We start from the raw sequence: 15,972 nt of genomic DNA, 5'->3' as shown, positions 1-15,972 counted from the left end.
GAGTATGACAAGGTGACAACACAGAACAAGAACAACAATTGATAGACAGGAACAGAGCATTGTAATGCTCAAGAAGTGCCTGAACAAGAATCTTAATGGCAGGATCACAAGGAGTTATATTATTTAAATTTGCAGATGTAAACATATGTAAATTTACTTTTAGATTTACTGTAACAGTATTTTAGTGATCAGGTTTATTTATACTTTAGGCACAAATAAACCAAAAGCAGCGGGATTTACACAGGTATCAATGCATCACTATACTGTATAGCATGACACAGGCAAGGAAACGTATAAAAAAGGCGATATCAGATAATGTAAAGAACAACGTAATTATTTTATTGGATGGATGTTTTTTTTAAAGATTGTTGCATGATATTTATCCAACAGAAGTGAAATAGCACGTGTTGCAGTGCGTTGTGCTTTCTTCCTTATATTTACATAAATCATTTTTGACCTCTGGTAATTAAGGTCTTGTGAGTTGTTGGACTCACTTAATAAATGACCTCATCAATTCTGCAGGGCATTAGAGCAATACGAGTCTCGCAACCCCGAGTGGAAGACGCAGTCGCTTCAAGGACGTTCGCGGCTGAAGGCGTCTTGCCCTTGTGTGAGCATCTGATTCTCCGCTGGGATTTATTTAACAAAAATAACCAAGCAGCGGGAGGCCTGAAACGTCCATCATTTACTAGCAAGTGACAACATGTGTAAGAGACACCAATAGGAAGGTTCATTATCAAGGCAAAAAGTTGTTATTTTTAACATTACATCAATTATAAAAGATAAACTGCAGAAATGCTCAGAAAAGGGAAATGGTATTGAGAGAGTCATTCACTTTAAGTGTAATAGTGACAGTTTATGAAAAGTAGAACAGTATATTGTTTTTTTAATGGGGGAGAATTTATATAGGGATAAGGGTAGTGGTGGGATTCTCCAAAATAACTATGTACACTGGGACTTAATCTTCCTTGCTTGCTTATGGCAGTAGTAAAACTTAGTAGAGCAAAGTCCCTTCTCTTAGTGGACAACATTTGGACAGAGCTCTTCAGGACCACCAACCAGTGTTCTCTTTAAATAGACCCACAGCTCATTGTACTAGGCACCAGAGGGGTAGCTAGGGCACAAGGTCCCCAAGATCCAGCAATGTCTGTACTCACAAGGCCCAAGGACAGATAGTTGCAGCCTTTTCATGCTTTTGCCTGTTAAACAATTACAGCCACACTACCTACCGTGAAAAACACAACTTAAAAGCCATCTTACTATGCTAGCACCTACTGTGACAGCTAGCTCCTGTGAGTGATAGATGGTGTGTATATGCCATACAGAATCTTGAGGTTCTTAAGGTAAATGAGTGGCAGTGAAAGGTCTGTAGGTAGCAAGGGGGTAAGCACTGGGCAAACTTTGCTCCCCACCTGTGGTATAATTTTGCCTTACCCAAGTTAAAAAGAAATTAAAAGCCAGCAGCTACACATACTGCAGCTGCTGGCTTTTAATAATAGTATACTTACCTGTCCTGCAGTCCAGCAATGTCGGCACCACAGCTGATGTTTCCATCAGCTGTTGGGTGCTGCCGCCGCCATTGCAGGTAAGGCAACCCAGCAGTATAGCCTTACGGCTTCACGCTGGGAACCCTAATGCGCATGCGTGAGGCCCCGCTCCTCTCTCCTACTGGCCCAGTGACAGGGGGAGGAGGAAAGAGCCCCACAGTGACGTTATGGGACGTGGCATTGACTTCTGGAAGTGGGAACAGGTATCCTCCCCCCCCAGAAAGGTGCCAATTGTGGTATAAGAGGGGGAGAGGAGACAAATGAATGGAAGTTTTTAGGTGGAACTCCGCTTTAATCAGTGGTGGTGCTGAGAGAGGAGAAGCAGGCTGTGCAGGACTGAAGCAAACACGTGAGATCTACTATCCATTAGCCAGGAGGCTTATATTCATTTGATGAACTTTTGCTTTGGGACTATGTTTTCTACCCCTGCGCAGGAAGCCTTTTCTGTTTGCTTTATTTGCTCGCCAAATAAACACGGGCAAGTAGCGACTGGATTACCTTTCTGAAAAATCTTCACTTGAAGCTAACCTCCCACACTACCTAGGAGGGTGCTACATCCACCCCCATCAAAAATGGCCATGTCCTCACTGGCCTTGGCCATCAGCCCCTACAAAACATTTCACAATAACCTAGGCAGGGTATCCTACGAAATTGGACAAATTAACAGTGCCATGTGGCATTCCACGTATTGGGATATATGTACAATAAATTAGCAGTGAAAAAATAAAGTCCTCTGTACAAAGGACTGTATAAACACATACAAGGCTCCCCCCACCGAAAAATAAATGGAGAGGTGCGATGCTAAGTTATCCTAACTAACCCATAGCTAACTATACATACACATATGTATATACATCACAACAGACAAACGCTGTAGTCACTTTCAGCAGTCTTCACCTGAAAAGGAAAAATAATTGCACAATCTGAAAAGGTACATCCTATTTACCAGATGTGTTAAAGCGTAAAAGAGACTATACAACAATACTTTAGAGATTTACGCATGTATGAACATATATAAACTTGGCTTTATCTCTTTATCTTGCCACGGAGATCCATTCAGAGCCCTGGAAGACAGATACATAATCAAACATCCTGTCTATTCTAAACTATCTAGACAAGTTTAAACATGACCTGCTATGATGCAACCTCCCTAGCCAGGGACACTTCAGAAACACATAGCAATAGCAAAGTCTTTTAAAGTGTTTGTAACCGTAAAAAAAAAAAAAAAGAAAAGCATACTGTTCCCTTAAATCATGTGATACAGCACAGTGCTTGTGCTGTGTAATTTGGCCCCCTGTATCCCCTGAAATACCTGGCTGATCCTGCCCTCCCTGTAAACTGACCATGGTGTATTATGGCTGCTGAGCCCTGATACCGTGGTCAGTTTATGTGCCTCTCTCATCTGCAGCTCTCCTATGTCCTCCTCCCCCCGCCTGTCAGCTTGTGACAGTGCCGCTCTGCTCTCCGCCCCTTCCCTTCCTGCTGCTTTCATTTCATTGCTATATTATGGCCATACCATCCCATCTGTTAAATAACAATATGTGTCCCAGTGTCTGTGCTGTATAAAAAATATGCAGATTTCTACCTTATTTCTGGCGCTTATTTCTTATTTCCTCCTGGCTGACATCAGTGGGAGTTCTCCGCCCCTCCCCTGCAGTTGTCAGCCTGGCAAAGGTGAATAGCGAGCAATCAAATGAGCACCCGGAGACACTCTGAAATATGGTGGAAAAATTTATATTTTTTATACAGCACAGACACTGGAGCACATATCGTTATTTAACAGATGGGATGGTATGATCATAATAGAATTATGATAGCAGCAGGAAGGGAAGGGGCAGGGAGCAGAGCGGCACTGTCACAAGCTGACAGGCTGGGGGGGGGGGGGGGGAGAGAGGAGTACAGAACAGAGGAGAGCTAAGTAATTGAGTTCAGGCTCTGCTAGCCAAAGTCCATGAACCCAGCATGAAACAACTAACCAGGGTATCCGTTTCCATTTGGCAGGAAAGAATGGGCACCCCATATACCTGGCAACAGCTCAGCCCTTTACAGAGGACAAGTACTCGCAAATTGTTCATGCAGCACAGATCTTCGCAAAGGGTCCATAATGAACAAGAGGTTTATCCCCTTCAGGTTGTAGTTCCGGATATCTTAATTGGACAAGTCCTCATAATAGAAACCTTTTCTCCTTGGTGAAACATACAGACTTTTTGCCTTTTCGATTAGATGGCCTTATTTTGTGCCTGAGCCGCTGCACGGGGTGGGTATAGGTCTGGCCTCCTTTCCTTCTTGGCCTCACACTTCCACTCTGTGCTGGCCACTGACCCCCAGTCTGCTATCCCCTATTCAATAGACCTGTAGATGCCACATCAATGATCCCTGACCCCTCATCACCTAAGGAACCTGCAGACTCCCATTTCCCAGATCTCCCACCACAATCTTCCAAGCAATGCCCTCCAGTGATACCAGAAAAATCTCTGGCAGACGGCTCCCCTCAGTCAGCTTCTAAGCACCTGGGTCTCTGCATTCCTTCTCTCAGGTTGCCCACCTGAGGCCTCCATCAGCAGCTTGTGCCTGGGGAGAGAAGCATGCCCTCCCAAGACTGAACTTCTCCATTCTGGGACAAAACCCAGAACCCAATGTGCCCAAAGAATAAGCACAGTCACCCAGCATGCGTTCAGAGCCTATCTCTCTGGGATAGGCTAGAGCTGCATGCATATTCATGCTTCCATCTGCATAATCTTACACCTACTATCCAGAAACTTCTACCATCTCTAGGATACAGAGGACGCCATAGGCAGAACTAGAAGCAGCTGACAACACTGAGCAGACCTGAATAGCATATTGCAGATTCACTGATTACAGTTTGCAGAATATGCTTTTGCCTGTCACACAATTACAACCACAACCACACTACTTACCATGTGGCAACTAAATTTCAAATCAAAAACACAACTTAACAGCTATCTAACTATCCTAGCACCTACCTAGGAGGGCGCTACAAGTTCATACAATGAAACAGATGCAGAAAACAAGAAAAATCATACGTAACCTTACAACCATTGTTGCAGTTATGTTCTTTGGGTTCTCTTCATTTGCCTCCATCCAACTTCTTCATTGTTGATGGAGCTTCTGTAGCCAGTCAGGTAAATGTACTGATGCTGTTATTGAAGATATCTGAGTATTAATATGTGTGTTTCATTACATGTTCCAGCTAGGGTTGCCACCTCATCCCTTTAAACCCAAAGACATATCAATTACACAGGTTCTGAGGCTAATTAAGGTGGTAATTAAACTCACTTGGTGCCGTATCTGCATTAAACTAGCCTCCGAACCTGTGTAAGTCATATGTTTTCAGGTTTAAAGGTATTAGGTGACAACCCTAGTTCAAGCTGAGATATTGTTTTTGTAGCTATGTATGGTGTACATCCTGAGCACAGTGCGCATCTAAGTAATTAGTGATCGGTCAGCGAGCAGGATGCACATATGTCTGAGTGTGCTTCATCCCAAATTTGGAATTGCCAAGGTTACATAAATCTATCTTCTTTGCTGTGACAAAAATGTAAACTCCTTATATACACATACAGTATTTCATTTTGTATGTTTTATCCACTGCAACTAACATCCTTGGCATACTAACGCTGTCCATTGTCCAATGTCCATATGGTTCTTGGAAAAGTACAGCAGATGTTTGCAAGGCATTCTTCAGATATGTTATTCTATTTAATTCTGTACAACATTGAGCACACAGCCACGCACATTAATGCATTTCAGTAGTTCATGTTACAGTTTAATCAACTGAAATGAAATCTCTTATTACCTTCACTGTAATATTTTATCAATAGGTAGATAGATATAGTCAGAATAGGCTTTTGAATGACCTGACTTCAGTTAACTGAAATGTGATTATGTAAAGTTAATTAAAAGCAAACTTTTTTTTTGTGTTGAAGAGTGTATATTTAACCTGACAATTTATTTTTTTTTTTTGCAACCCATGTTCCCACTGGGAAGATTCACCTTTTCTATTTAACCTGGTGGCCATTGCCACAAAGACAAAAAAAGAGGGAAATTCCAAAATTTTAGAGTTGTCAACCGAGCAAGAGGTTAAATAATCGAATGAGGATAACTGTCTAAGCCCTTGTACACACGGTCAGAGAATCCGTCGGAATGTGTCCTATCGGACCGTTTTGTCAGATAATCCGACTGTGTGTGGTATGCATCGGACTGTTTCCGTCGGAATATCCGTCGGACCAAATTTTCCAACTTGCTGGAAATATTTTCCGACAAACTGCTCCGATCGGACATACTCCGATCATGTGTAGCCTACTCCGACGGACAAAGTGCCACGCATGCTCAGATCAAATTCCTAGACCAAATCTATTGGCTACTAGCCTGAACATAGTCTGTCGTAACGAAATAACGTCATCACGTTATGTACAATCGGATTTTCCGACAACTTTGTCCGACCGTGTGTATGCAACAGTTTCGGACAAAATCCGTCAGACAAAATCCGTCGGACAAAATCCAAAGGATTTGGTTGTCAGAATGTCCGACTGTGTGTACAAGGGCTAAGAGTGGATTCTCCATGCTTTGGGAATATTTCATCACATTTTCTGGGCAATCTCAAGGACAGGATGTGAATAATAATCCCCCCAATAGACACATACAGCAAAAAATTAAAGAGGAAAGAAAGAGAAAAAGGAGGGAGAGTGAGAGAAACTGCACAATTCCAGAAGAAAAGAAAACCCCTTTTTATGTATTTTATCTGATTAACTGAAGCGAATATTAATGCAATTTTTTGTGTTTTTTTCTAAACTCACTTAACAAATCAGTCTAATTGACATATCAGACTCCCTGTATGTGAAAATCAGGCACCCACTAGGTTCCAGCATTAAGCAAGCTACACAAAAATGGACAACAACCAAATTCACACCTAGCTTAGTTATTCATTTGAGTAGTTGCCATTTTTGTACACTGTAGCTTGAGCAATGCATAATGAATTGTGGCAACTCAACATGACCAATATACTGGCAGTTCAGGCAATATGGGCACAATAAACATGGGCAGCACACTGGCAGTCCTATCGGTAGGTGGCTAATAAACAGGGAACGCCCAATGACAATTGTAAAATTACAGGACAAAAGATGGGCAAATGTGTCAATGGGTGAACATCAGTTAGGCAATTGTGACAACATGTGGGCACCAAATGGGCAACCATGATCATTTATGGCAACAAACAGGTGATAGTGGCAATACATGGGAAACAATCAGAACTGTGACAATATGTGGGCAAAAAACAATAATTTGTTGGTAGGAATGAGCTGAGCATAGCTGGGTTTGGTTTGGCAAATGTTAGCGAAGTTCAGATCCTGAATACGAACACCTTCGAAATATATAGGAGCCAAAGGTTCTGCTGGCAGCAGACAACCTTGGGCATTGAAAACGTTTCTGGATGCCTCACTTAGGCAGACAGTCGCCCCACTGCTGTTCCTCCTTTCACTCACAGGAGGCTCCAAGCTACATTGCCAATCAGGCAATATACTGGCAGCCTTTGGCAGTATTTTAAAAGCCAGCAGCTACAAATATTGTAGCTGGTGATTAAAAATAAAACATGTATTTTCCAGCCAATGGAGTCCAGTGCTGTTATCCTGCAGTTGATTCTTCTCATTGCTGCTGGATCCCTGGCACCACCACCTTGGATTTGGGTGCTTGCTGTGACTACCTGGGGAATCACAGCTGTCATTCCACTGCAAATGTGTGAGATTGCATGGGGCAGGAAGACTAATCCTGAAGCCTGGAGGTGGCTAGTTACATACAGTAAAACCTCAGTTTGAGAGTAACTTGGTTTGAGAGTGTTTTGCAAAACAAGCAACATTTTTAAATCAATTTTGACTTTATATACAAGCAATGTCTTGATATACAAGTAGCGTCAAGTCACAACTGAGTATAAAAGAGAAGAGAGGCGCCTCTAAGTGTAGCAATATGGTTACATTTAATGAAGGTACAACATTTTGCAACATATTACTACACTTGTGGCCTGACCAGAGTGTTATAAAGTGGCAGGATCATAGTTTTATTTCAAGAGTATATCCCTTTTTTATTCATGCTAAAATTCAGCCGTCCTTGGTAGCTGCAGCTTGACATTGAATGCTATTGCTCAGTCTGTCATCTACTAGGACCCCCGGATCTTTCTTCATCCTTGATTCCCCCAGAGGTTCTCCCCCTAGTGAGTTGTTTGCGTTTATGTTTTAGCCCCCAAGTGCATTACCCTACATTTCTCCACATTGAACCTCATTTGCCATGTAGTTGCCCACTACATTATTTCGTTCATGTCTTTCTGTAAACTTTCTATAGCCTGAAGTGAAGTTATTGCCCTGCATATTTTTGTGTCGTCAGCAAAAACTGAGATTGAGCTATTTATCCCATCCTCTATATCATTTATCAATAAATTAAACAGAATTGGTCCCAAGACAGAGCCTTGGGGTACTCCACTTACCACTCTAGACCAGTCTGAGCACACGTTATTTACCACCACCCTTTGGACATGTCCCTGTAAGCAGTTTCCTGGTTAAAGAACAAACCTTATGGTCCATGCCTGCAGACCTCAGCTTGTAGATTAAGCGTTTATGGGGAACTGTATGGAATGCCTTTGCAAAATCCAGATACACCACATCCACAGGCCTTTCCCTATTTAGATGGCAGCTCACTTCCTCGTAGAATGTTAGCAGATTGGTCTGCTGATTTCTATAAATTTCTTCATATGGTACCAAAATATGGTCAGAGGCATCACTAATCCTCCCCCCTGCTCATCGCTAAAACCAACTTGGAAGTAGGCTGCAGGTACAGGAACATTTGGGCCACATGGTTCTTCCTGCCTATTGACAACTCCATCTACACCCCCATTGCTTTAATTCCTAGATGCAATTAAGTGCTGCACATTCTCTTGCAGAAAATGGCTAATACTGTGCTCACATCAACCGACTCCTTTGTGCCAGTTGGAGGGGCAATGGCAGGAGTAGCTGAGGATGAGAATGCAGAACAGGGTGTTTTTGCACTTGCTAAGGACTCTGTGTCTGGGAGACAGAGAGGGAGGTGAAAGCTTGGATAGTCACTCCACCACCTCCCCTGCATGCTCTGGCTGTATAGCACTTCCACCTCATAGCTGTACCAGAACCACTTCTGCTTCTCATTTTGGGCCTCCCAGACATTTTTAATAAACTATAGCAAGAACTTTATGCAGAAATAAGGTATGTGGCGCTTGGATTCACTGTTGCTTTTGTGGATTAAGCTACACCACAATATTCAGTGCTCTGCTGCAAACAAAGGACAGTTTTTGTATTGTTAACAACAATCTCATGCTGCTGTTGCTGCTGCTGATCCAATCAAAACAAATAAATAAAGAAAAGAACCTAACAAAGTTAAACACACAAAAAAAATAAAGCTCAAGGTGAAAAAAAGGAAAATAAAATTCAATGCTAAAATAACACAAGCAAAATAAATCTCTTTTTTTAAACTGAAGAAAAGAAAATGAAGCAAATACTATGTAGGAAAAAAAAAATCAAGCAAACACCCCCAGAAGAAAAAAGGGGGGGGGGGGGGGTGGGCAACAGCAACACAGCAAGACTGCTACTGACACATTGAAAAAAAAGTAATAGAAAAAGTAAAAGAAAAAATAGTAATCCTAAAAAGAAGTGGTGCTGGGTCGCTACAGTGGCACAAGCAGCCTTTAATAGTGCATGGGCTGCAACCTAGCTGCAAAATATCATTGGCCAGACTCTAGCACCCGACTGGTGGTCAGGAACAAAATTTGGGCAAATAAGGCTTTTTGCAAAGCTTTGTCAGACATTCAGGAGAGCAATTCCTCAATCAGAGTTAGGCCTGGTGGACCAAACATTCAGCTTTCAATATTTGTGGACAACAAACATGCAGTTGTGAATGTGCAAGATCAAGAAATGGGCAGTTACAGTACTTGCCAGTACTTGGGTAGAAGACTGGCCAGAGGGAGATGTTGGAGGGCAAGTGAACAGTCTGGTCTTCTTTCTGATTCATTCCTCTCCTGCTAGATTAGCGCTTTCCTCCAGTCTACAGCATCCCTGGATTCTAGTCTAGGCAACGAAATGGCGGATAGATGGTGGGAACTCTCGGCAGCTGTAAAACAAAATAATGACATTGATTTTCCAGGTTCTCTGTGCCAATTCCATAAATTTTCCAGCCCTGCCAATAACTGTGTAGCAGACTGAAGCCCTAAGCAGATAGGCTATGTACTATATATGCATTTCAAGAGTTCTTGGTTTTCACTGGAGTGTGCCTTTACATTGTAGGCATGGGTTTTATAAAATGCTTTTATAGAGGTCAGGTGGGGTACGTGTAAAATGGCACACAGCTATGTTTGTGAAAGATCAACAGATTACAGCAATTTTTTTTCGTCGCTTTTGATAAAATAATGTGCTGTTCCACCCATGTGCATGCAACTGTTAAAATATGGGATCAAAGCTTGTCACAGCACAAATATTGCCTAGACAAACAAACTGAAAGTACAGTCTGTGTTACCATAACAGATACCTCATGCAATGCATATTATGGAAAAAGCTAAATTGTAACATTTTAATTACGTGTACTGCTTTTATTACAAATTTTAGGGTGTATACAAAACACAACATGTATACATGGATTCCTATGGGTATTTTGAGATGCAAACTTGAATGTGACTCTGCCTGTGTATGCCAGTTCTTTCTTACCCTAACAGGCGAAATGCTTTAGTGACGTGGCTTTGAGCCAATGATGGCAAAGTCAAAGGGCAAAGGCCACAGAGGTGACAGTCACATTGTAATAGTGTTATGCAGTGTCCTGGGTTCATACAGGACCCTTTTTCCATAGATCACGTTACCAGGTTGAAGGTCTAGTGTCCTTTGTCCAGTTGTTTTGCAAAGTTCACAGCTGATATCTTAAAAAAGTTCCAAGGGGAACTTTTAGAAGACCTAGCGATGGACATACAGTAAATGTCATCCTTCCCTGTTTTCTGTCAAGGACATTTTTTGTTCATCTGCTGTATAACTATGCGTAAAGAGAACATGTACTTTGCCCATGCAAGGAGAGGCAAGAGGTCCACTTTAAAGGGGCCCTGTCACTGTGCAAAAACTCAAACAAGGCATACCAGTAAAAGAAGACTGTAAATATTCTTCTTCTCATATGCCTGCACTGCCGTACATTGTCCCTATCCTAAAAAAATCTTGTGCTAAAGTCCTTAGGGAAACCAACACTTCCGGGATCGTCAATCTCCTTGCTCACCTGCAGCTCTCACAGTTTTTTCTTGCAGATCCCCATGTCATTACTTTCTCCTGTAGGCCATTAATTGGGATTTGCACTGGAAAGCAACCATGTATAAGCCAGCATTAAACAGCAACACCCATGTACATAAGCCATAGTAAACTTGTATGGAATGAAAATAAACTGTAAAGTGCAAACATTGTGCAGCCCTACCAAACAGGAAATTCAGCTGTTCGCGTTTTTTTTTTTTTTTGCATTTGAATATGCATAGCAACAAGGTTTTTAAAACATGAATGTACAGTGATACCATTTTTAAGCAGAACCTTGGCTATTTAATCCTCTATTACTTCCTTCGACCTCTTAAAGACTTTTTTTATTTAACAAAAACCCTATAGATACATTTTTCCTTCATTCTTTTAGCCGGTATGGTAACAGCAAGGCAGCTTCCTCTTTTTTTTTTTTTCTGGTGGCCTGTAGGTGGGGTGCAGTGTGGTGCAGCGGCAATAACACACACAGTCTGGGTGCAATGTAAAGAACTTATATTGAAGTAAAGCATAAAAACTGTCTGCAACAAACCCAGTGGGAGAAGTCCTATTCAGGAGCACTCACAAATTCCAATAATGTGTAGTGAAGCAGGTCTCAGCCGAACTGATAGCCTCTGTTTGGATGGCAGAATGCGGCTTGGCCATCTTGTGCCCAAATGGTAAGATGTCTAGAGGATTTGCTTTGTAAAGGGGTTTCAACCAAAGAGACCAAGTTGTCGAAAGTAAATTATACGAAAACAAAATACCCCCCAAAAGTGTGGAAACTTCATAGAGAAATCAGAATATATATTGAAAAGATTTTGACAAAAAATTATCAAAGTATTGTATAAAACTTAATAGATGCATACATCACCATATGAGACCTAAAGATAAAAAAATACAGTATATATTTAAAAAAAATGTAAAATCTCCTTTGTATTTAGCCCAACGCATTTCAAGATCCTAGTGTTGATCCCTTCATCAGGGACATTTCTTTAAGGAGCGGTAAATATACATGACAATCTATAACAGAACACAAAACATGTTTGAGTATATGAAACCATGAACAGGAAATGAGCATCGTTGAGGACAAAAGAGGGAATCATTCACCAATCAACTGAATTGTACTCATGTGCTACCAAAATCCATATGTTTTTTGCAGATATATTCTACACCAACATGTTGTACCTGAATATATAGGTCAATCTTAGATGCCTCCAGAAGCCAGATTTAAGAACTTAAATGGGTATACAATTATGATCTGAGAAGGATCTCCACCATATAAACTGTAGCTGAGTAGTTGATAAGCAGCCTAAGGATGATCCAAATGCCATTGGAGTCAAGAGGTCATCATGTATGTTAAAATACCAAAAGGTTCTAAGGAGATAAAGATATATATGTGAATATGTCAGCGGTGTCTACTTAATTGGGCACAAACATTAATTTAGTTTGATCAACACTAGGATCTTGAAACACGGGTGAAACACAAAGGAAATGTACATTTTTGAATAATATCAACTGTACTGTTTTTATCTTTAGGTCTCATATGGTGATGTATGCACCTATTAAGTTTATACAATACTTTAATACATTTTTGTCAAAATCTTTTCAATATATATTCTGATTTCTCTATGATGTTGCCCTTGAAGTCACACACTTTTGGGGGGGGGGGGGGGGATTTTGTCTATGAAATTTGTGAACCCTATGCTTTTCCTTCTTGTCTGGAACCTTTCCCAGCTGCTAGTACTGTCCCTGACAGACAGATAAACTGTCCCTACACTACCAACTAGCAAATGTACACCACAATCTGGGGGGCAAGGACTTAAAAATACACTGATGACCCAAGACAGCCGCCAAGGGTCACCTGGACGCAGAGTAGCCAATTGGAACACTGTCTCCAGGAACCAGGAAACCACTGAGAAACTGAGTTTCTCCTGACTTCCCCTCCAGCCTCCGATGCTGCTCTGGTCCTATGGTGGAGGAAGCAGCCTTTGCCTGCCTACAGGCAACCAGCCTCCAGGACTAAGTGGTGCGCACATAATGACATGGGACATGTAAATGAACGTCTCACAAGACATGACTGTCACCTTGCTTGAACAGGACTGCTGGCAGTAGGTGGAGGAGGAAGCCAGGGAGGGTGTGGAGAAAATAAGCAGAACCTTGATTTTTATTTTATTTTTAACATAGAAGGTGAGAAGGGTGATGTTAAAAAAAAAAATTAATGGATTTCCACTTTTAAAGGTAATTTTTTGTTGACTTTATGAAGTTTTTTTGTACAAACAAATGCAGGCACACAGCATACCAAACTGAATAAAAACAAGAAAACAATAAAAGAAAATACAATGAAGCGAGAGTCCTGCAGCAATACATCACTGCTGTATAGAGCAAAAATACATATTTTCAGATTTCCTACAGTATACAACATATAGTTCAGTACAGCAAGACACACTTGGGTAGTCAAACCAATCCACTTTAAAAACAGGAAATAGATAAGAAAATGCAAAAAAAAATGGTCATAGTCATATTTATATTTTTTATATTCCATACAAACTGATACTATAGGTTGAATTGTCACAAATATGTAAAGCCGGTGTCCAGATCAGCTGATTGGAGGTAACAAGAACATTGTAAAAGGCATGAGGCTTCGAAGGAGGATGCTCACATTTGTGACCTGACTGCAATTCTCCCAGAGGAGGGGAGTTTAGCATCAAACCTTCAATGTCACCAGACAGCAGTTTAGCAGCTACACTGAGAGTAATTCATCATTTGTCTCGGAATGCATGCAGTCTACAAAGTCAAACTCTTTCTCATCGCTCAAGAACTGACCCCTGAATATTTGTAAAATACAGCAAAGGAAAATAATACTGCGTGGATTTCTTATAAAGGACACTGCAACTCCAGGTCTTGTGAGGAAAATGTTGAGATAAACGGATGCTCTACAGCAGCAACATTTCTGGAATTATTTTCCTCAAGTGATCCCAATATCCAGCTTTTGCATGGTTCACTGAAGGCTGAAGTTCAGATTTACTTAAAGCAGGGGCGCAGATAAGGGGGGAGTCAGGGGTGTTCAAACACCCCCAGAGCATCCTGGAAAAATGCCCAGGCAGTGTCCCTGCTGTTTAGCCTCAGCATCAGCACAGTAGAAGCAATCAAAGTGTCGGTGTGCAGCAGCCAGCCCCCCTTTTATTGTGCCCCATCCCCTGAGTTTAATAAGGGGTCCCCCTGAAAAGCATGAAATTACTGCAAGGTCTCAGATGCCAGTAATTGACAGTGCACAGTTGAGGGAACGCCTTGACTCCTACTCGAGGTATCATATGACACAGCCGAAAGGAGACTGGGGATGCATACGTTTTCCTACTTCTGTGCCATGCTGAATCTGAGGTCTGGTAAGTGGGGAGGCATCAATTTTCTATTTTAGGAAGGAGGAAGTACTAATGAGTACACTACCGCACCACAACTGCGTGCATTGCGTTCTATTCAGTTGAATGGGGATAATATTTGCTGTGCTGTCTGGCAAAGTCTCATGGCCCCACACTGCTATCACATTTTTTTACTGTACCTCCCCCAACATAAAAGTGTAAATGATGCCTTTACGTTTGAAAGACCTGAACCCCCCCCCCAGGAAAAAAAAAATTATCTACTGCCCTGACTTAAAGCATATATATATATGGGGTAGTTTTAGAAAGAACCTATTTGTACTTTTTTTTTGCTGAGTCCTTCTGGGCAGATTCCCTCTGTATTTGTCCTGGTGACCATTGGCACCAGGACAGAAAGGGATGTGAAATCCCAAATTTTACCCTGGTCACCAGGACTAATAGAGAGGATGAATATGCCCAATGCAAATACAGACATTAAAAAAATTAACTTGACAGGGGTTTCAACTTATACCTACTGCATTCAAAGTGAAAAAAAAAGTTTTGGTTTTAGATACACTTTAAAGTAGAAAAAAAATAACATGATACATTTTTTAAGTAAAAAAAATGCAGCTCCATTTGCCTTAAATTCAGCTATTTCCTCTGCAGTACTTTATTTCTGTCACTAGGTGTCCTCAGTCTTATGGCCAACACCATTCAACCCTTTTACTCGGCCATCCTAAACCCAGCCTGCGATAGGACAGTGAAAGGAGAAGCCACACAGTGATTAGCTCATCTCTTTGCCACTCTTTCTCCTCCTATCAACATGCTCCTAGTCAGCACATGAACTGATTGGCTCATTGTACTGCTTCTTCCTGTGACACTCCAGCTCTACTGTATTGGTGCATTAATTTGTGTATTTTATGTCTGAATGGAGTTCAACTGTAAGTAACCTTGTATTGAGTATAGAATTTGTTTTTAGGGGTTAATATTATTCTCAAGGATAAAGTGAGTGGGAGGATTGAGTTAAATATTCAAATTAGGTGTTACATAGTTACAGGGGCATACCTTGAGCATTTGGCACCCAGGGCAGGTCCTATATCTTGCAACCCACCCCCCAGCAGACCTATGTTTCCCCCATAGGGATCTAGTTATAATATACATGGATACATCTCCTGGGCCATCTAGTATGAGGTAGCGATGCCGCTCCAAGAGTGTTGGTGTCTCTTACAGCTGCCCTCCCCACTCAGAACTTCAGGTGCAGGCTCTGCAATCGTGTAGAAAATTGAAGAAAACAGCTGAACAGCCGCACTCCGAATAACACATTTTATTTGTGGAAAAACATTGTAGAAGATCCAAAATCTCTTACAACATGTTGATGAAAGGTACAGACAGGCTAACGCGTTTCACATCATTATAGATGTGTAATCATAGCAGTTCAAAAGGGGTAGCTGCCCTAGGCCCCATCATTGTTGTAGGGCCCAAAGCAGTTGCCTCATACTTGTCAGTTATTCCTGTTTAACCACTTAACGACCGCCGCACGACGATGTACGTCCTATTTTTGAAGAGGGATATCTCGGTAACGGCAGCAGCTGCTGCCACAACCGAGATATCCATCTCTTCAGGCGCCGGTTGTCTGTACGATAACGGTGGTCTCCGCGGCAGATTCGCCGCGAGATCACCGCTATCAGCGGTGGGAGAGGTGCCAGCCCCCCCTCTCGCCGCCCTCCCGCACCTTTCTGCCGCTTACTGGAGCCGTCGGTAGCAGCGGAGGCAATCGGGTCC

At 41.8% G+C, this 15,972-nt stretch overlaps 1 long non-coding RNA gene across 1 annotated transcript in view; it reads right to left on the bottom strand.

The window, feature by feature from the left end:
• Positions 1 to 318: 318 nt before the first annotated feature.
• The window catches only part of LOC143960229 (uncharacterized), a 170,295-nt gene continuing 154,641 nt past the window's right edge, over positions 319 to 15,972 (bottom strand). Inside the window, exons 2-4 of the long non-coding RNA XR_013270287.1 lie at positions 9,518 to 9,692; positions 4,597 to 4,705; positions 319 to 2,611 (exon numbers count right to left, since the gene is read on the bottom strand). This is a non-coding gene — a long non-coding RNA (uncharacterized LOC143960229). The remainder of the gene's footprint in view (positions 2,612 to 4,596; positions 4,706 to 9,517; positions 9,693 to 15,972) is intronic.

The sequence above is a fragment of the Lithobates pipiens genome, unplaced genomic scaffold (assembly GCF_037356315.1).
Source record: "Lithobates pipiens isolate NorthernLeopardFrog02 unplaced genomic scaffold, aLitPip1_a1.2 Scaffold_8, whole genome shotgun sequence".
In the NCBI taxonomy this organism is placed as follows: domain Eukaryota; kingdom Metazoa; phylum Chordata; class Amphibia; order Anura; family Ranidae; genus Lithobates; species Lithobates pipiens.
Note: the sequence above shows the minus strand (reverse complement) of the source record. Positions and strands in the feature narration are given on the sequence as shown.